Genomic DNA, 17539 nt, shown 5'->3' on the forward strand with positions numbered 1-17539 from the left:
CTCTGCTAATGCGCTGGGATTGGCTCAAAGTTTGTTTATTTTTTCACTTAATGATTTTTCCTGGCACAGAGCTGTCCTAAAAAAAAAAAAAAAAAAAGAGAGGTCCAGATCTCTCGTTAGATTTCCTGCCTTTTTCCTGCGTAAAGGCAATTGGAAAAGGTTAGTGCATGTCGTTTCAATGGGGTTTTCACACTAATTGCTCATCTCCATTCCGTTTTCGTTAGCTGCTGGCTTCCTCGGTAAAAGCCCTTTGATGCATGCAACGGATCAAATTTTCCTCGTTGGAGGGTCATTAAAGGCTCATTTAGCTTTAGTGCATCTGCCTCTAAGAGCAGCGATAAGGGCGGGAGTGGGACTAGGGGGAGGGGTAGCAAGAATGAGTGTTTGCCTAGGACCGGTAATATACTTGAACTGGCTCTGCAGTGCAGAGTCTGCAGATATTATTACATTTTCTATAAGGTTATATAAAAATAGGGAATAAGCCAAACACATAAATAATATGATATAATGTTTGTCAAATCCAATAACAGCTGGCTGCTGCACTATAGCCCCTGAATCAACTATAGAGACCAGTGAAAGAAGTAATTCGTGCAGATGTATTGCAGTGAGTCTCAAAAGCATTGGATCCAGCTTAAGGGTGTTGAGCACCCTCCAATATTGCGTAAGCTCCTCCATAGTGTCCAGCTGTGGGGTAATTTATATTGTAGTTGTAACCAGCAATCATTATGAAATGATTGCTCAAAGGTGCAGATTTGCATGTATTCCGTGATGTTATTTCCTTCCTCTGTCTTTAAAAAAAAAAAAAAAAAACCGTCTTCCCCACGATCATACTCATGGAGGTAGATGCACTAAACGTTTTTCATCGTTAAATGAGCCCTCAGGGAAGAATTTCCTATCCTTTCCATGCACTTAAGCCTATTTTCCGACGACAGTAGCAGCTAACGAAAACGGAATGGAGATGAGCAATTAGTGTGAAAACCTCATTGAAACGACATGCACTAACCTTTTCCGATTGCCTTTACGCAGGAAAAAGGCAGGAAAACTAACGAGAGGTCTGGACCTCTCGTTAGGACAGCTCTGTGCCAGGAAAAAGTGTTAAGTGAAAAAATAAACAAACTTTGAGCCAATCCCAGCGCATTAGCAGAGCTAAAAGCGCTGTGATTGGTCCAAAGGACCTCAGAAAACTCATCAAATAAAAAAATAAAAAAAGGGTCGGGAGGGGGCAAGGGCGCTCGTCCGAGGCGTCCTGTATGGACGGCCTTGCCCCCCCCCCCCCCGCTGCTCCCCACTTTCCGCCGCTCCCCCCACCCCGAAAAAGCAAAATTCAAGCAGCCCCTGCCCCCCTCCCTTCCTCACTACTCTCACCTCAGCTCCGCCTCCCGACATCCTCCGTCCGTGCCCCGCCCCCTTTTGGGGTCGTCGCCGCCATTCCCCTCCTCCATCGGGCCCCCCTTCCTCTTACCGGGCCCGTGCAGCGCCTCTCTCCTCTGTCCGAAGGCGCTGCACGGGCAAGAAGAAAGCCTGATGCCTGCCTTTGCCCAGCTTCGATGGCGCGTCTTTCTCCTGCTGGGCCCGCCCCTTTCTGACGTCGGTAACCTACGTAGGTTACTGACGTCAGACAGGGGCGGGCGTAGCAGGAGAAAGACGCGCCATCGCGAAGGCAGGCATCAGCTGATTCAGCTTTCTTCTTGCCCGTGCAGCGCCTTCGGACAGAGGAGAGAGGCGCTGCACGGGCCCGGTAAGAGGAAGGGGGGCCTGATGGAGGAGGGGAATGGCGGCGACGACCCCAAAAGGGGGCGGGGCACGGACGGAGGATGTCGGGAGGCGGAGCTGAGGTGAGAGTAGTGAGGAAGGGAGGGGGGCAGGGGCTGCTTGAATTTTGCTTTTTCGGGGTGGGGGGAGCGGCGGAAAGTGGGGAGCAGCGGGGGGGGGGGGGCAAGGCCGTCCGTACAGGACGCTCCTGATGAGCGCCCTTGCCCCCTCCCGATCCTTTTTTATTTTGATTTTGATTTGGGAGCCATGTGCTTGTGATTTGACTGTGTTTTGACTGTTTGTGGCATGCGCAGAGCAGCTAACATAACGCTTGGCTGCTCTGCGCATGATTTGGGGGCCGATTAACGATGTGTATTGTGATTCTTTGATACATTGTACGTTTCAATACCGATCTCAGCATGTGTGACTTTTTTTTTTGGTGCATTTTTCGTTATTTTAAAATCGTTAGGGACTTTAACGATTTAGATTTTTTTACGTTTGGTTGCTGCATCTGCCTCATGGTATCAAAGCTGCGACTGTAAACAGTACCCTCCCACCCACTTATTGAGGACTGCACGCGCCAAAGGGCTCCAACGTAAGATGCCGCTGAGTTGGCCCCGGCTGAAAGGGGTATGTGTGGAACAGTTCTCGCTCCCTCCTCCTCCCTTCTGCGCGTGTTGTGTAATGTTCTCGAATCTCTACACTTCTCTTCTATCCTCTCCTCCCAATCCCTCCCCTGCTCATGCGCTCGCTATTGTTTGTGTTGCTGCTGCTGGGAGTGGGATGTGGGAGTCCGAGTCCCCCCCCCCCCCCTCAGTCTCTATGCTTATGCTGCTCGTGCTCGGCTCTCTTTTGCTGTCTCTGGGAGAGGACAACGACGAGGGAGGGAGCCGGGAACTTTTTTTTAAACCCCTGGCTGGCTACAACAAGGCTATGGAACGTGTGTAAAAATTAAAGGCTAGGAGGGTCGAGTGCAGAGGGTTGGCACTGCACTGGGGAACGTGTGCACAGCAGCTTGGTAGCAAGTGCAGCCGCATGTATAATGCAGCTAGTCGGGAGTCGGGACTCGCCGCTCGTCATCATCTGGCTTCAGATAAGGTTGGTAGCGTGTGCAGGGCTGGGCGGGATGTGGGAGGCGCTTACTATTTGTTTAGTTAGGGTTTGCACTCGGTTTCATAGCAATAATTCTATATAAACAAGCGACTAACACAACGAGAGCAAAACAGTGGTTGTTTTTGTATTATCATTTGTTCAGCCGAAGTCCGCGGATTTGAAATGGATCCTCAGGATTGTAAATGCGCTACCGGTGAGTTATTGCAGCTTAAGTTTTATGCCTTCGTGCTTTACTTTTTTTGCTAAGAAGCTTTTTGTGGTTATAGTCAAAGCATTTTACTTGTATACTACCTACAAGTGCATATTTTGTACCTGGGGTAATTGAGGGTTAAGTGACTTGCCCACGCAAAATGCTCTTGAGCCCATAGGAATACAGTGGGCTGCGCAGCATTTAGCACACACTAATCATTAGTGTGCGCTAAATCCATTAGCGCACCTTCGCCTTTATCGCTCCACCTCATTACCTTCCCTATCCTTTCACTCATACTTCTTTTATCCCATTTACTCCTTGTTCATTGCCCTATCACATACATCCTTGTTGATTTTCATACTACAAATTGTATTCTCTTGTTACTATGTAAGCCGCATTGAGCCTGTGATGAGCGGGAAAGCACGGGGTACAAATGTAATAAATAAATAATAAACTAAATAAATAGACCCAAAGATGGGCTGTCCAGTCTGAGGGATCTGTGATAAGAGCAGGAGAACAGTTTCTAAGAGAAGGGGAGGATTTGGGTACTGAGGGGGTCAGGAGCAAGGGATTTGTCTGAAGAGGAAAGGAGCCAGAGGGTGTGTGAGAGAGAAAGAGAAGAGAATGAAAGAGTAACCAAAGGAAAAAGAGAAATTAGACTTATAAATGAAGAAGAAAGAGAAGTGGAAAAATTGCTTTCTGCACTTTGGGACCATTTTACTAAAGGGTATTAAGCCCTGATGCAGTCATAGGGTGGGGAAAACAGGCTACTGTACAACATATTAAACCATTTTGTAGTATTATGCTTTTTTGCATACGCTAAGCATAAGTACATAAGTACATAAGTAGTGCCATACTGGGAAAGACCAAAGGTCCATCTAGCCCAGCATCCTGTCACCGACAGTGGCCAATCCAGGTCAAGGGCACCTGGCACGCTCCCCAAACGTAAAAACATTCCAGACAAGTTATACCTAAAAATGCGGAATTTTTCCAAGTCCATTTAATAGCGGTCTATGGACTTGTCCTTTAGGAATCTATCTAACCCCTTTTTAAACTCCGTCAAGCTAACCGCCCGTACCACGTTCTCCGGCAATGAATTCCAGAGTCTAATTACACGTTGGGTGAAGAAAAATTTTCTCCGATTCGTTTTAAATTTACCACACTGTAGCTTCAACTCATGCCCTCTAGTCCTAGTATTTTTGGATAGCGTGAACAGTCGCTTCACATCCACCCGATCCATTCCACTCATTATTTTATACACTTCTATCATATCTCCCCTCAGCCGTCTCTTCTCCAAGCTGAAAAGCCCTAGCCTTCTCAGCCTCTCTTCATAGGAAAGTCGTCCCATCCCCACTATCATTTTCGTCGCCCTTCGCTGTACCTTTTCCAATTCTACTATATCTTTTTTGAGATACGGAGACCAGTACTGAACACAATACTCCAGGTGCGGTCGCACCATGGAGCGATACAACGACATTATAACATCCGCACACCTGGACTCCATACCCTTCCTAATAACACCCAACATTCTATTCGCTTTCCTAGCCGCAGCAGCACACTGAGCAGAAGGTTTCAGCGTATCATCGACGACGACACCCAGATCCCTTTCTTGATCCGTAACTCCTAACGCGGAACCTTGCAAGACGTAGCTATAATTCGGGTTCCTCTTACCCACATGCATCACTTTGCACTTGTCAACATTGAACTTCATCTGCCACTTGCACGCCCATTCTCCCAGTCTCGCAAGGTCCTCCTGTAATCGTTCACATTCCTCCTGCGACTTGACGACCCTGAATAATTTTGTGTCATCGGCGAATTTAATTACCTCACTAGTTATTCCCATCTCTAGGTCATGAATTAACTATTTTCTAAAAAATTTTTTTACAGTGGATGTGTCATGGGTGGATGTTCCTATGTAATCCAGTTAGTGTATTTGCATTAGCACACATTAATTGGATAATACAGGGTTATGCAAGAGCACTTACCACATCCTAATTAAGAAGTGGTAAGTGCTTCTGAAAAAAAAAAAAACCGCTTGGCATTAATGCTGTGATAAATCTGGGCTTAGAGCTAAGGGTTGTAAGTACCTGGCAGATTTTTTTTTCCTCCAGAAGAAAGTGGAAGATATTGCTAGTTTTGATAGGGTTAATTTTCCTGTTGAACTATCCTGTGTTTTAGAAAAGAAATGGTTGAATTTTTATGTAATTTCTAATGAGCAAGTAAAGCTTGGAATGAATAAGATGAATCCATCTCATTGTCCGTTGGATACTTGTTTTCCGATGGTCATTAAAGCCTTGAGGTATGATTTGTTAGATCCTTTAACTACTATATCATTGACGGGGATTGTTCCTGAACCTAAAAAAAAAAAAGGCTTCTGTGTGTCCTCTGTTGAAAGGTAGTATTCTTGACCCTAAAGTAGTTGCTAATTGTCGATCGATCTCATCTTTGAGGTTTCTGGGAAAGATTTAGAGAAACTTGTGTTGGATCAATTGCAGGATTTTCTTGATCAGAATGAACTGAATGATGCATTTGTTTGATTTTAAGAATGAGAGCCCCCTCCCGATCCTTTTTTTATTTTTTTTATTTGATGCGTTTTCTGACGTCCTTTGGACCAATCACAGCGCTTTTAGCTCTGCTAATGCGCTGGGATTGGCTCAAAGTTTGTTTATTTTTTCACTTAATGATTTTTCCTGGCACAGAGCTGTCCTAACGAGAGGTCCAGACCTCTCGTTAGATTTCCTGCGTAAAGGCAATCGGAAAAGGTTAGTGCATGTCGTTTCAATGGGGTTTTCACACTAATTGCTCATCTCCATTCCGTTTTCGTTAGCTGCTGGCTTCCTCGGTAAAAGCCCTTTGATGCATGCAACGGATCAAATTTTCCTCGTTGGAGAGTCATTAAAGGCTCATTTAGCTTTAGTGCATCTGCCTCATAGTAAACTAGTAAAAAAGGCCTGTTTCTGTATGAAATGAAACAGGCGCTAGCAAGGTTATCCCCCCTCCCTCGCTCTCTCCCTCTGCCCCCTCCAAGTCCCACGGCCCCCTTTCCTCCCCTCCGATTTCCATGCCGTCCTCCCTCCCCTCTCCCTCTCCCCTGCAACTCACCACTTTGTCCATAAGTTTATAGGTGTTCTTTAGGGGCCTGATTTTTTTTTAACAGGTGGTGCATTGCCCTCCTCCCCTCTCATCTGAGTTCCAGGCCCCCCTCCCTCTGCCACTCTCCTTCCCTCTGTCCGTACTCCGAGTTCCACTCGAGTTCCAGACCCCCTCCCTCCGACTTCCAGTTCCCCATTCCCCCCTTTGAGTTCCAGGACCCCCTCCCTTCTTCCCTTCCCCCTCTGAGTTCCAGACCCCCCTCTCTCCCTCCCTCCCTTGCCGCTTTTGACTTGCAGCGGTTGTGCGGGCGAACTGGTGGTTTATTTGGGGGGGTTTTCGGGGCGGGCTGCAGGTTGTCTCGCGCTCCTGGGTGGGCGGGCTGGCGTTTGCGTGCGCGTTCCTGCTGGCTTTGGCGTGCTGTATCGCGCTGCCTAGAGGGAGATATGGGCGCCAAGCTGGGGACCCTGGGCTGCATGCTGTAGGAAGCGCGGTGCAGTAGCAGTGGCGACCGCCATTGGCGTGTGAAGGGTTCGAGGCAGCACAGGAGAGAGCGGCTCGTGAGCCAGGGAGTCTTCCTCTGGTTTTTGCCCTTTCTTTTTCTTTGCTTTTATGTTCCCTGTATGTTCATTGAAGCTGCCTGGGCCCGCACTGCTGTTGCTTGGGCTCTCTGGATGACGTCATCTGAGGCTTCAGTCCCAGGCACAGCCAATCAGAATGGAGGCACGGACCCAGGCAGCTTCATGGAACGTTCATGGTGCAAATTATTATATAGGATGTCAGCAGATAAAAGACCTGTATAGTCCATCTAGTCTGCCTAACAATGTATCTGGAACTCTGCGCAAGTTCCAGTAATTCATGATTAAACACTGGCATAAATAGGGCACAGTAGGCCATTTCAACCCTATTTCTTACCACTGCTGAGTGGCATCATTTATGTGCTAATATCAACTTTTGAGTCTACCTCTCCTTCCCACAGAGATATGTAGTACCTGCAATCATAGCATATGCTCTGAAAGAGATTAAGGTGGCCAAAAAACTCACCTGCTTCAAAAACGAGCATTTTGAGGCGTCCATCTCCTGAAAATGTCTAAATAGTGATTTTGAAAAGGCAGAATTAGGATGTTTTAGACTGCAGGTTCAGATTAGAGAATGACGCGGGGATGGGGATGGGAACAGAGCTCGCGGGGACGGGGTGGGGATGGGGACAGAGCCCACGGGGACAGGGGACAAACTTTGTCCCCGTGTCATTTTCTACTTTGAAGCCTGTTAATGAACTGGACTATTATTTATGTTTAAGTGATGCCTACAAAGATATTTTGATTTTTTTTTTTTTTTAAAACAAGCAAACATACTGGCCACAACTAGCAAAATTTGCATGGGAGATCCTGTACATCCTGCTACCAGCACATCTTCTAAGAAGACAACTTCTATTCCAGGAAGGACTGTGGAAGACAGGAGAGCTAGATTGAATCCCGAGATTGTTGTTTATTTCTTATTTATCCACAGATTTAAAAAAACATAACAGTGCTTTATAGGGCATATTTTTCCCCTCTAGGGCATATAGAACGGGTTGTATTTTATACCCCTGGACATTTTTAACAGTGTGAATTAGGATTCCTTGGTGTAGTAGAAATCACCTATTGTTGGGGTTGGAAGGGTAGAGGGTGGTGGTGGGAAGGAGGGTTATTATAGCTGCTCATTATTATTATTGTTCTCTATTTGTAATTTATACATAACAGTTGCACAGCATATTGTTCCTTTTTATATTTTAATAAAAAGATTTAAATATAAAATCATAAGTGTTTGAGGCTTCTGCAGATGATGACAGAGCCCATGGGGACGGAGACAGAACCCGCGGGGATGGGGTGGGGACGGAGACAGAACCCGCGGGGACGGGGTGGGGACGGAGACAAACTTTGTCCCCGTGTTATTCTCTAGTTCAGATAGCAAGAGTGCGTATTGGAGGCATGTTTGCAGTTCAGATAGCAAGAGGGTGTGTTGGAGGCATGTTTTGGGTGGAACTAAGGCGGGTCCAAAATTAGGATGTTTTTCATCAATAATAGAATGGAAAGAAATGTCCAAGACAAAAGATGCTTTTTTCTAGACCTGTTTTAGTCATGTGCAGGGTACAAAAAGGTGTCCTGATTGAGCAGTTGACCACTGGAAGGGTTTAAGGTATGAATCCTCTTTAAACCCCCAATGGTTACTGACCCCTTCCAACCCCTCACCAAAGAAGTGAAATTGGCAGCGAATAGGCTCTATGACAGCATCAGCTATTATGGCCATTCCTAACTGAGCAGCAAGTGAGTGTAAGGACTTTAAACAGCAAATAAATAGTACAAAAATGGCCACACAGTCACAGACATCCCTGCAGAGCTGAGGGGCAGCCTAATAGTTAGTGTAGCTTATAGTATGCACATATTTGAACTCCCACTTTAATAATTCTTTTTATGTACAAATATGTGAGCCCTCCTGAAACACAGAAATACCCGCTGTATCTGAACTTACATGCAAGACACCTGCGTGTGTGTGAGGGCTATTGTAGTGGTGTATAGTTAGATGCAGTAGGTTTTCTTCTGTTCTGCTCACAATATATTTATATTTACTACAAAATTGCTACCCGGGTGCCATTGTTAAAAGTCCACAACACTGACCAATAGGCTGCCCCTCTGCTCTGCAGGGACTCCTGGGTAGCCATTTTTGTACAAATGTTGCCAGATAGACATTCTTGGCCCTGGTTTTTCCCTGTTCTTAATTTGGACATTTCATGCTGGAAAATGGATGTCCTGATGTATTTTCAAACAAAAAGTCCTAACATTTTCCCTGTTCGAAAATAGCTGTGTGATTTATTTTTGAATGTTACAAGTTTTTTGGGTTTTTTACTTAGATGTCTTTTCAAAAATGCCCCCCATGTATTCACGTATCATATCATAATCTCTCCCTGCCAATTTTGGGCCACAGATTGTAGAAGTCTGCCCAGCACCAGATCTACTTCCCGACTACTGGAGTATTAGCTATATGTTTATTTTCCTTCTTCTGTTTATTACAGGTGGCTCTTGTACTTGTGCAGATTCTTGCAAATGCAAGAAGTGTGCATGCACCTCTTGCAAAAAAAGTGAGTAGCTTGCTTTTTAAATCATCTAATAAATTCAAGTTGGTAGCAAAAAAGACTTCCATTAGCATGTTTGGTTCTCTGATATTTGCCTGTTTTTTTCCCCATAGACCTCCTTGTAATTAAAAGACTAGCCAGAAGTAAGAGCAACACTGGTGGCATTTAGGGGCAAATTTTTATTTAATTTTTCTTTAAGATTTTCTTTCATTATTTTAGTATGCATAAACATTATGCATACTACAACATCTCATGACACATAAATTTATTTTCTCCGAGGACAAGCAGGCTGCTTGTTCTCACAAATGGGTGACGTCCATGGCAGCCCCTCCGATCGGAGATCTTCCTAGCAACAGAGTTTGCTAGTTCTCGCGCGCGCCCGTCTTCCCGCCCGAAATCGCTCGTGTTCGCTAGTCTCCTTTTTTCCGCGGCTCGGGACGGCTGTTTTTTTGGTCGCTCCGCGCCCCTTGGAGATCCCTCGCGATTCGCGATTTTTTCGCTAAAATTTCTAACTTTTCCCTTTATCTACTAGTGTTGGCCCGTAAGTTTTCTTTCGTGGTCGATTGCGGCTTTTTTCGCCGCTCGTTCGTTTTTTGGTGAGCTTTTGGTGCCCCTTTTTTCAACATCGCGGACTTCAATTTTGCTGGCAAGATTTTTGCGCCCATGTCATCGAAGCCTTCCAGCGGCTTCAAACCGTGCACCCAGTGCGGCCGGATAATCTCTCTCACTGATAGGCACGCTTCTTGCCTTCAGTGTCTGGGGGCTTGGCACCGTCCTCAGGCCTATAATCTCTGTCTTCTTTTGAAGAGGAGAACTCAGGCGGCGAGATTGGCCCAGTGGAACAGTTTGTTCGGGGCTTCATCCGGCACGTCGACATCCTCAGTCCCACGGTCCTCAGCATCGGAGCCTTCAGTACCGCGCCCAGCATCGACTTCGGTACCGCGTCCATCGGTACCGGCATCGACATCGAGGCCTTCGGTATCGAGGTCATCGTCGGGTGCAGCTACGAGACCGGGATCGTTCCTCCTGAGGATTTTGTCGGAGGGTGCTTCGATGTCTGGAGTGCAGGTGAGGGCTGTCCATTCCCCTGCTGGTTGCGGTGAGCCCATGAGCAGGTCTCCGCCTGTCTCGAGGGCTCCCGTGGTACAGCCCCCCCAGGATCGGCCCTCTTCGGACCCGGACCCGAGGAAGCGTTTGGATTCGACGTCTTCCTCTTCGGTACCGGGGGGTACCGGTGCCGTGCGTCGTGCGAAGGCAAAGAAGCACCAGCATCGGTCACCCTCCAAGCGTGGTACCGAGAGCTCTGGGTCGCCGGTACCACCGGCACCCAAGCGTCGACATCGGGAGGACTGCTCACCCTCCATTCAGGAGGTGTTGATGCGTTCCCTTGTGGACAGCCTGGTACCGCCTCCATCCCTGGAACAGGTTCGCAGCTCGATGCCGGTATCGGCCCCACCGCCTTTCTCCACAGCCTCTCTGAACGAGAGCCTCAGGGCCGTCCTTCCGGGGATCCTGGAAGAGCTGTTTCGCCCTTCTCCAGTACCGGGGGTGCTTGCGCCGCCGGTGCCGTCGAGTGAGGCGATGGCTGGGCCCTCATCTGCGGTGAGGGCACCCGCCCCGGTACCGCTTGCGGTGCCGGTGCAGGCAGCCTCCCAGGAGGGCTCCCCGGCGACGTTGATGGAGGGAGCTCCGTCGCCCCCGCCTCGAGAGTCCTCTTCTCGACGCTCCCACCGTGGCCGTGTTTCCACGGAGTCGAGGCGGGCGCAGCTTCGGACCGAAGTCCACCAGCTGGTGTCCGATACTGATGAGGAGGCCTCGTGGGAAGCAGAGGAAGACGTCAGATATTTCTCTGACGAGGAGTCTGACGGTCTTCCTTCTGATCCTACTCCCTCGCCTGAAAGACAGCTTTCTCCCCCGGAGAGTCTCTCTTTTGCGGCCTTTGTCCGGGAAATGTCTACGGCAATTCCCTTTCCCGTGGTCACGGAGGGAGAGCTGAGATGCTGGAGCTCTTGGACTATCCTTCGCCACCTAAAGAATCGTCCACAGTACCCATGCATCATGTCTTCAAAAAGACGTTGCTGGCGAACTGGGCGAAACCTTTAACTTCGCCCCACATCCCCAAGAAGATCGAATCTCAATATCGGATCCATGGGGACCCGGAGTTGATGCGGACTCAGTTGCCACACGACTCTGGTGTGGTGGATCTGGCCCTCAAGAAGGCCAAGAGCTCTAGAGAGTATGCTTCGGCGCCCCCGGGCAAAGACTCTAGAACCTTGGACTCTTTTGGGCGGAAGGCCTACCATTCTGCAATGCTCATCGCCAAGATTCAGTCCTACCAGCTCTACACGAGCATACACATGCGGAACAATGTGCGGCAGTTGGCGGACTTGGTCGACAAGCTCCCTTCTGAGCAGGCCAAGCCTTTTCAGCAGGTGGTCAGGCAGCTGAAGGCGTGTAGGAAATTCCTGGCCAGGGGAGGTCTTTGACTCTTTTGATGTTGCATCCAGGGCCGCTGCGCAGGGTGTGGTGATGCGCAGGCTCGCATGGCTGCGTGCCTCCGACCTGGAAAATTGAATCCAGCAACGGATTGCGGATGTCCCTTGCCGGGGGGACAATGTTTTCGGGGGACAAGGTCGAACAGGTGGTTGAACAGCTCCACCAGCAGGATACCGCTTTCGACAAGTTCTCCCGCCGGCCGCCTTCAGCCTCTACCTCTTCGGGTAGACGTTTTTATGGGGGAAGGAGGACGGTTCCCTATTCTTCCGGCAATCCTCCTTCCCGCCAGCCTGCTGTTCAGGCTAAACCCCAGCACGCTCGCTCTCGTCAGCAGCGCGCGCCTCAGGCCCCTGCGGCTCCCCAGCAAAATCAGGGGCGGGCTTTTGACTGGCTCCTGCAGAGCATAGCCGACGTTCCAGTGCCTGTGCCGGACGGCCTACCGGTCGGGAGGAGGTTAACATTTTTTCACCAAAGGTGGCCTCTTGTAACCTCCGATCAGTGGGTTCTCAAAATAGTCCGGCTAGTGTACTCTCTGAATTTGACCTCAATGCCTCCAAATTGCCCACCGGGAGCTCAATCCTTCAGCTTCCAGCACAGGCAGGTACTTGCAGAGGAACTCTCCACCCTTCTCAGCGCCAATGCAGTCGAGCCCGTGCCACCGGGGCAAGAAGGGCTGGGATTCTATTCCAGGTACTTCCTTGTGGAAAAGAAAACAGGGGGGATGCATCCCATCCTAGACCTAAGGGCCCTGAACAAATATCTGGTCAAGGAAAAGTTCAGGATGCTTTCCCTGGGCACCCTTCTTCCCACGATTCAACAGGACGATTGGCTATGCTCTCTAGACTTAAAGGATGCCTATACGCACATCCCGATTCTGCCAGCTCACAGGCAGTATCTTCGATTTCGTCTGGGAACACGGCATTTTCAGTACTGTGTGCTACCCTTTGGGCTCGCCTCCGCGCCCAGGATATTCACCAAATGCCTAGCCGTAGTAGCAGCTTCTCTGCGCAGGCTGGGAGTGCATGTGTTCCCTTACCTTGACGATTGGCTGGTAAAGAACACCTCCGAGGCAGGAGCTCAGCAGTCCATGCTGGTGACTATTCGACTCCTGGAGCTGCTAGGGTTTGTGATAAATTATCCAAAGTCCCACCTTCCAGTTCAGAAACTCAAATTCATAGGAGCTCTGCTGGATTCCCAGATGGCCCGTGCCTACCTCCCAGAGACCAGGGCCGACAATCTGCTGACCCTTGTCTCCTCAGTGCGGGCGTCGCAGCAGATCACAGCTCGGCAGATGTTGAGATTGCTCGGCCACATGGCCTCCACGGTTCACATGACTCCCATGGCCCGCCTTTTTATGAGATCTGCTCAATGGACCCTAGCCTCCCAGTGGTGCCAAGCTGCTGGGAGCCTAGAGGACGTGGTCCGTCTGTCCACGAGGTTTCTCCTCTCCCTTCATTGGTGGACAATTCGATCCAATTTGACCCTGGGACGTCCCTTCCAGATTCCTCAGCCGCAAAAAGTGCTGACCACGGACGTGTCACTCCTGGGGTGGGGAGCGCATGTCGATGGGCTCCACACCCAGGGGACTTGGTCCGTCCAGGAACAAGGTCTACAGGTCAACCTCCTGGAGTTGCGAGCAGTATGGAACGCTCTGAAGGCTTTCAGAGATCGGCTGTCCCATCAAATTATCCAAATTCAGACAGACAACCAGGTTGCTATGTATTACATCAACAAGCAGGGGGGCACCGGATCTTGCCCCCTGTGTCAAGAAGCCGTCAGCTTGTGGCACTGGGCACGCCGGTTCGGCATGTGGCTCCAGGCCACGTATCTGGCAGGCGTAAACAACAGTCTGGCCGACAGATTGAGCAGGATCATGCAACCGCACGAGTGGTCGCTCAGTTCCAGAGTGGTTCGCGAGATCTTCCAAGTGTGGGGCAGCCCTTAGTGGACCTCTTTGCCACTCAGACCAATCACAAGGTCCCTCAGTTCTGTTCCAGGCTGCAGGCCCACGGCAGACTAGCGTCGGATGCTTTCCTTCTGTTTTGGGGGGAGGGTCTCCTGTACGCATATCCTCCCATTCCTTTGATAGGGAGGACTTTGCTGAAACTCAAGCAAGACAGGGGAACCATGATTCTGATTGCTCCTTTTTGGCCTCGTCAGATCTGGTTCCCTCTTCTTCTGGAATTGTCTTCCGAAGAACCGTGGAGATTGGACTGCTTTCCAACTTTCATCACACAGAACGAGGGGGCGCCCCTCCATCCCAACCTTCGGTCTCTGGCCCTCACAGCCTGGATGTTGAGAGCGTAGTCTTCGCCTCCTTGGGTCTGTCAGAGGGTGCCTCCCGAGTCTTGCTTGCCTCCAGGAAAGATTCTACCAAGAGGAGTTATTTTTTCCTCTGGTGACGGTTTGCTGTGTGGTGTGATGGCAAGGCCTTAGAATCTCGTTCTTGCCTACACAGACCCTGCTTGAATACCTTCTACATTTATCGGAGTCTGGTCTTAAAACCAACTCTGTAAGGGTTCATCTTAGTGCGATTAGTGCATACCATTACCATGTGGAAGGTAAGCCGATCTCGGGACAGCCTTTAGTTGTTCGCTTCATGAGAGGTTTGCTTTTGTCGAAGCCTCCAGTCAAACCTCCTACAGTGTCATGGGATCTCAATATCGTTCTCACCCAGCTGATGAAACCTCCTTTCGAGCCACTGGATTCCTGTCATCTGAAGTACTTGACCTGGAAGGTCATTTTCTTGGTGGCAGTTACTTCAGCTCGCAGAGTCAGTGAGCTGCAAGCCTTGGTAGCTCATGCTCCTTATACCAAATTTCATCATAACAGAGTAGTCCTCCGCACTCACCCTAAGTTCTTGCCGAAGGTGGTGTCGGAGTTCCATCTGAACCAGTCAATTGTCTTGCCAACATTCTTCCCCCGTCCTCATATCCGCCCTGCTGAACGTCAACTGCACACATTGGACTGCAAGCGAGCATTGGCCTTTTATCTGGAGCGGACAAGCCCACACAGACAGTCCGCCCAACTTTTTGTTTCTTTTGATCCCAACAGGAGGGGAGTGGCTGTGGGGAAACGCACCATTTCAAATTGGCTAGCAGACTGCATTTCCTTCACTTACGCCCAGGCTGGGCTGACTCTTGAGGGTCATGTCACGGCTCATAGTGTTCGAGCCATGGCGGCGTCAGTGGCCCACTTGAAGTCAGCCACTATTGAAGAGATTTGCAAGGCTGCGATGTGGTCATCTGTCCACACATTCACATCTCACTACTGCCTTCAGCAGGATTCCCGACGCGACAGTCGGTTCGGGCAGTCTGTGCTGCAGAATCTGTTTGGGGTTTAGAATCCAAATCCACCCCCCCTAGGCCCATTTTTATTCTGTTCCAGGCTGCACTATCAGTTAGTTGGAAAAGTTGTTAGGTCAATCTCAGTTATGTCCTCGCTGTTGCGAGGCCCAATTGACCATGTTTGTTGTTTTGAGTGAGCCTGGGGGCTAGGGATACCCCATTTGTGAGAACAAGCAGCCTGCTTGTCCTCGGAGAAAGCGAATGCTACATACCTGTAGAAGGTATTCTCCGAGGACAGCAGGCTGATTGTTCTCACCTACCCGCCCCACTTCCCCTTTGGAGTTGTGTCTTCCCTTGTCTTGTTTTTGCTTGGTACGGGACTAGCGAACACGAGCAATTTTGGGCGGGAAGACGGCCGTGCATGCACGCATCGCGGGCGTGCGCGAGAACTAGCAAACTCTGTTGCTAGGAAGATCTCCGATCGGAGGGGCTGCCGTGGATGTCACCCATTTGTGAGAACAATCAGCCTGCTGTCCTCGGAGAATACCTTCTACAGGTATGTAGCATTCACTTTAAGTTTTATACTTAAGGAATTTTCACACGTAGAGAAATATATATATGGATAGCAAAACACATACACAAGTACCAATTCCAAAAAATGTTTTGCTTTCATACCAGCTGGGAAAGAACATTTTCTTATCATTTTAACAGTTGAAACATCAATAGCCTGGGGAGAGTCATAGACCTTTTACCAAACCCCTTAATAGGCTCTTATCACTGGCCTCTGTGAAAACTGGAAAAACAGCAGTGAAAAAACTCCCAAAGGAGGGAAAAACACTACTTCAAAAACCAGTTACACCAAAACTATCACAAAAAACTGTGCTCACTTTACATGTGCTTCCCCAAACTGGTGTGGAAAATAAAATTGAAAGATTTCAAAATATTCCATCTAACATGCACTAGGAATGAAAAATAAAAAAAATCACTGGCCTTCAACTTTCAAAGTAAACAACGACTTTCTGAAAGTGCATCTTCAATAACAGTCCTTTATTAATCTTGTTCAAAATATCTAAGCTACACTTTCTACGACCTGGGGTCCTAGCTTCTTGAGTTAGTTTAATTTTGTAAAAGGATGTCTATGAAGCATGAAAAAGCAGTTCTTGTATCCCCTTGCCACTCAGATTTTCAGGATATCAACAATGAATATGCATGAAATTGATTTACATACACTGCCTCCATTATATGCAAGTCTCTTTTATGTATGTTCCTTGTCATCAACAGCAGATGAATCCATTAACTGATGGCTTATATCCGCCTACCAGCAGGTGGAGATAGAGAACACTGAAAAACCACAGTGACCTTGGACGGCTAGCCCCTTCTGCCTTCAGTATATCTCTTATCTCCCAGCAGGTGTGGACGCCACTTAGGCAGCTCCTGGATTTCTGCCTGGGGAGGCTCCTGTCAGGGACGGTCTTAAGGCGAGGTGGCCGCATAGAGCCTCGCGCTCAGGGGGGCCCCGCGCGGCGCGCCTGAAGTCACCCTGCCCCGACCTCCCGAGCTCCAGTCCTCCCTCCCTCGGACGGTGCGCAATGGCGGCGTGGTGGGGGCGGTCCGCCCCGGATGTCAGCAGGTGGGGGGTGCCCCTCTCCCGCTGCTCCCACCCTGTCCTACCTTTAAAAAAAGAATTTGGAAGCGCCGGAGGGACAAGCAGTGCCTCGCGTCTGCCCTGCTGCTACTAAAAATCTCTTAGACGTCATTGGGCCTTCTCACATTGAGTCCCGCCCTCCTCTGAGGTAACTTCTAATTACCGCGAGGGCGGGCGGGACTCAATGTGAGACGGCCCAATGACGTCAAAGAGATTTTTAGTAGCAGCAGGGCAGACGCGAGGCGCTGCCTGTCCTTCCGGCGCTTCCAAATTCTTTTTTTAAAGGCAGTGAGGGTGGTGGGCGGCAGGAGAACGGAGCTGGTAGGTGGGTCGGGGGGGGGGGGACTCAGATGGGAGAAGGGTGTGTGGGGTGGGGGAAGGGTGGGGAGGGGGTTCTCAAATAGGAAGAAGACTACTACTACTACTACTACTTAACATTTCTAAAGCTGAGGTGGGGAGGGGGTTCACGGATGGGAGAAGGGGGTGGGGAGCGGGTTCTTGGATGGTTGAAGGGGACGGGTGGGGAGGGGACTGGGGTTCTTGGATGGGAGAAGGGGACTGAGGTGGGGAGGGGGTTCACGGATGGGAGAAGGGGTGGGGAGGGGGTTCTTGGATGGTTGAAGGGGACGGGTGGTGAGGGGACTGGGGTTCTTGGATGGGAGAAGGGGACTGGGGAGGGGGTTCTCGGATGGGAGAAGGGGACTGGCACTGGGGTCTGAGAAGGGGCCATATGGGGAAATGGGGGCCATGCCTGGGGCTGGTGGGAAAATGGGGCATACGTGGGTCAGGTGGGAGAATGGTTCTGAGAAGGGGGGCCCTAATACAAGGCATGTGGATGAAGGGGGCTGAAAAGG

At 49.6% G+C, this 17539-nt stretch overlaps 1 long non-coding RNA gene across 1 annotated transcript in view; it reads left to right on the forward strand.

Moving 5' to 3' along the window:
- Nucleotides 1–3043: 3043 nt before the first annotated feature.
- Nucleotides 3044–17539, forward strand: part of LOC115470499 — a 69842-nt gene continuing 55346 nt past the window's right edge. The window contains exons 1-2 of the long non-coding RNA XR_003942207.1: nt 3044–3058; nt 9198–9267. This is a non-coding gene — a long non-coding RNA (uncharacterized LOC115470499). The remainder of the gene's footprint in view (nt 3059–9197; nt 9268–17539) is intronic.

The sequence above is a fragment of the Microcaecilia unicolor genome, chromosome 5 (assembly GCF_901765095.1).
Source record: "Microcaecilia unicolor chromosome 5, aMicUni1.1, whole genome shotgun sequence".
Taxonomy (NCBI): Eukaryota; Metazoa; Chordata; class Amphibia; order Gymnophiona; family Siphonopidae; genus Microcaecilia; species Microcaecilia unicolor.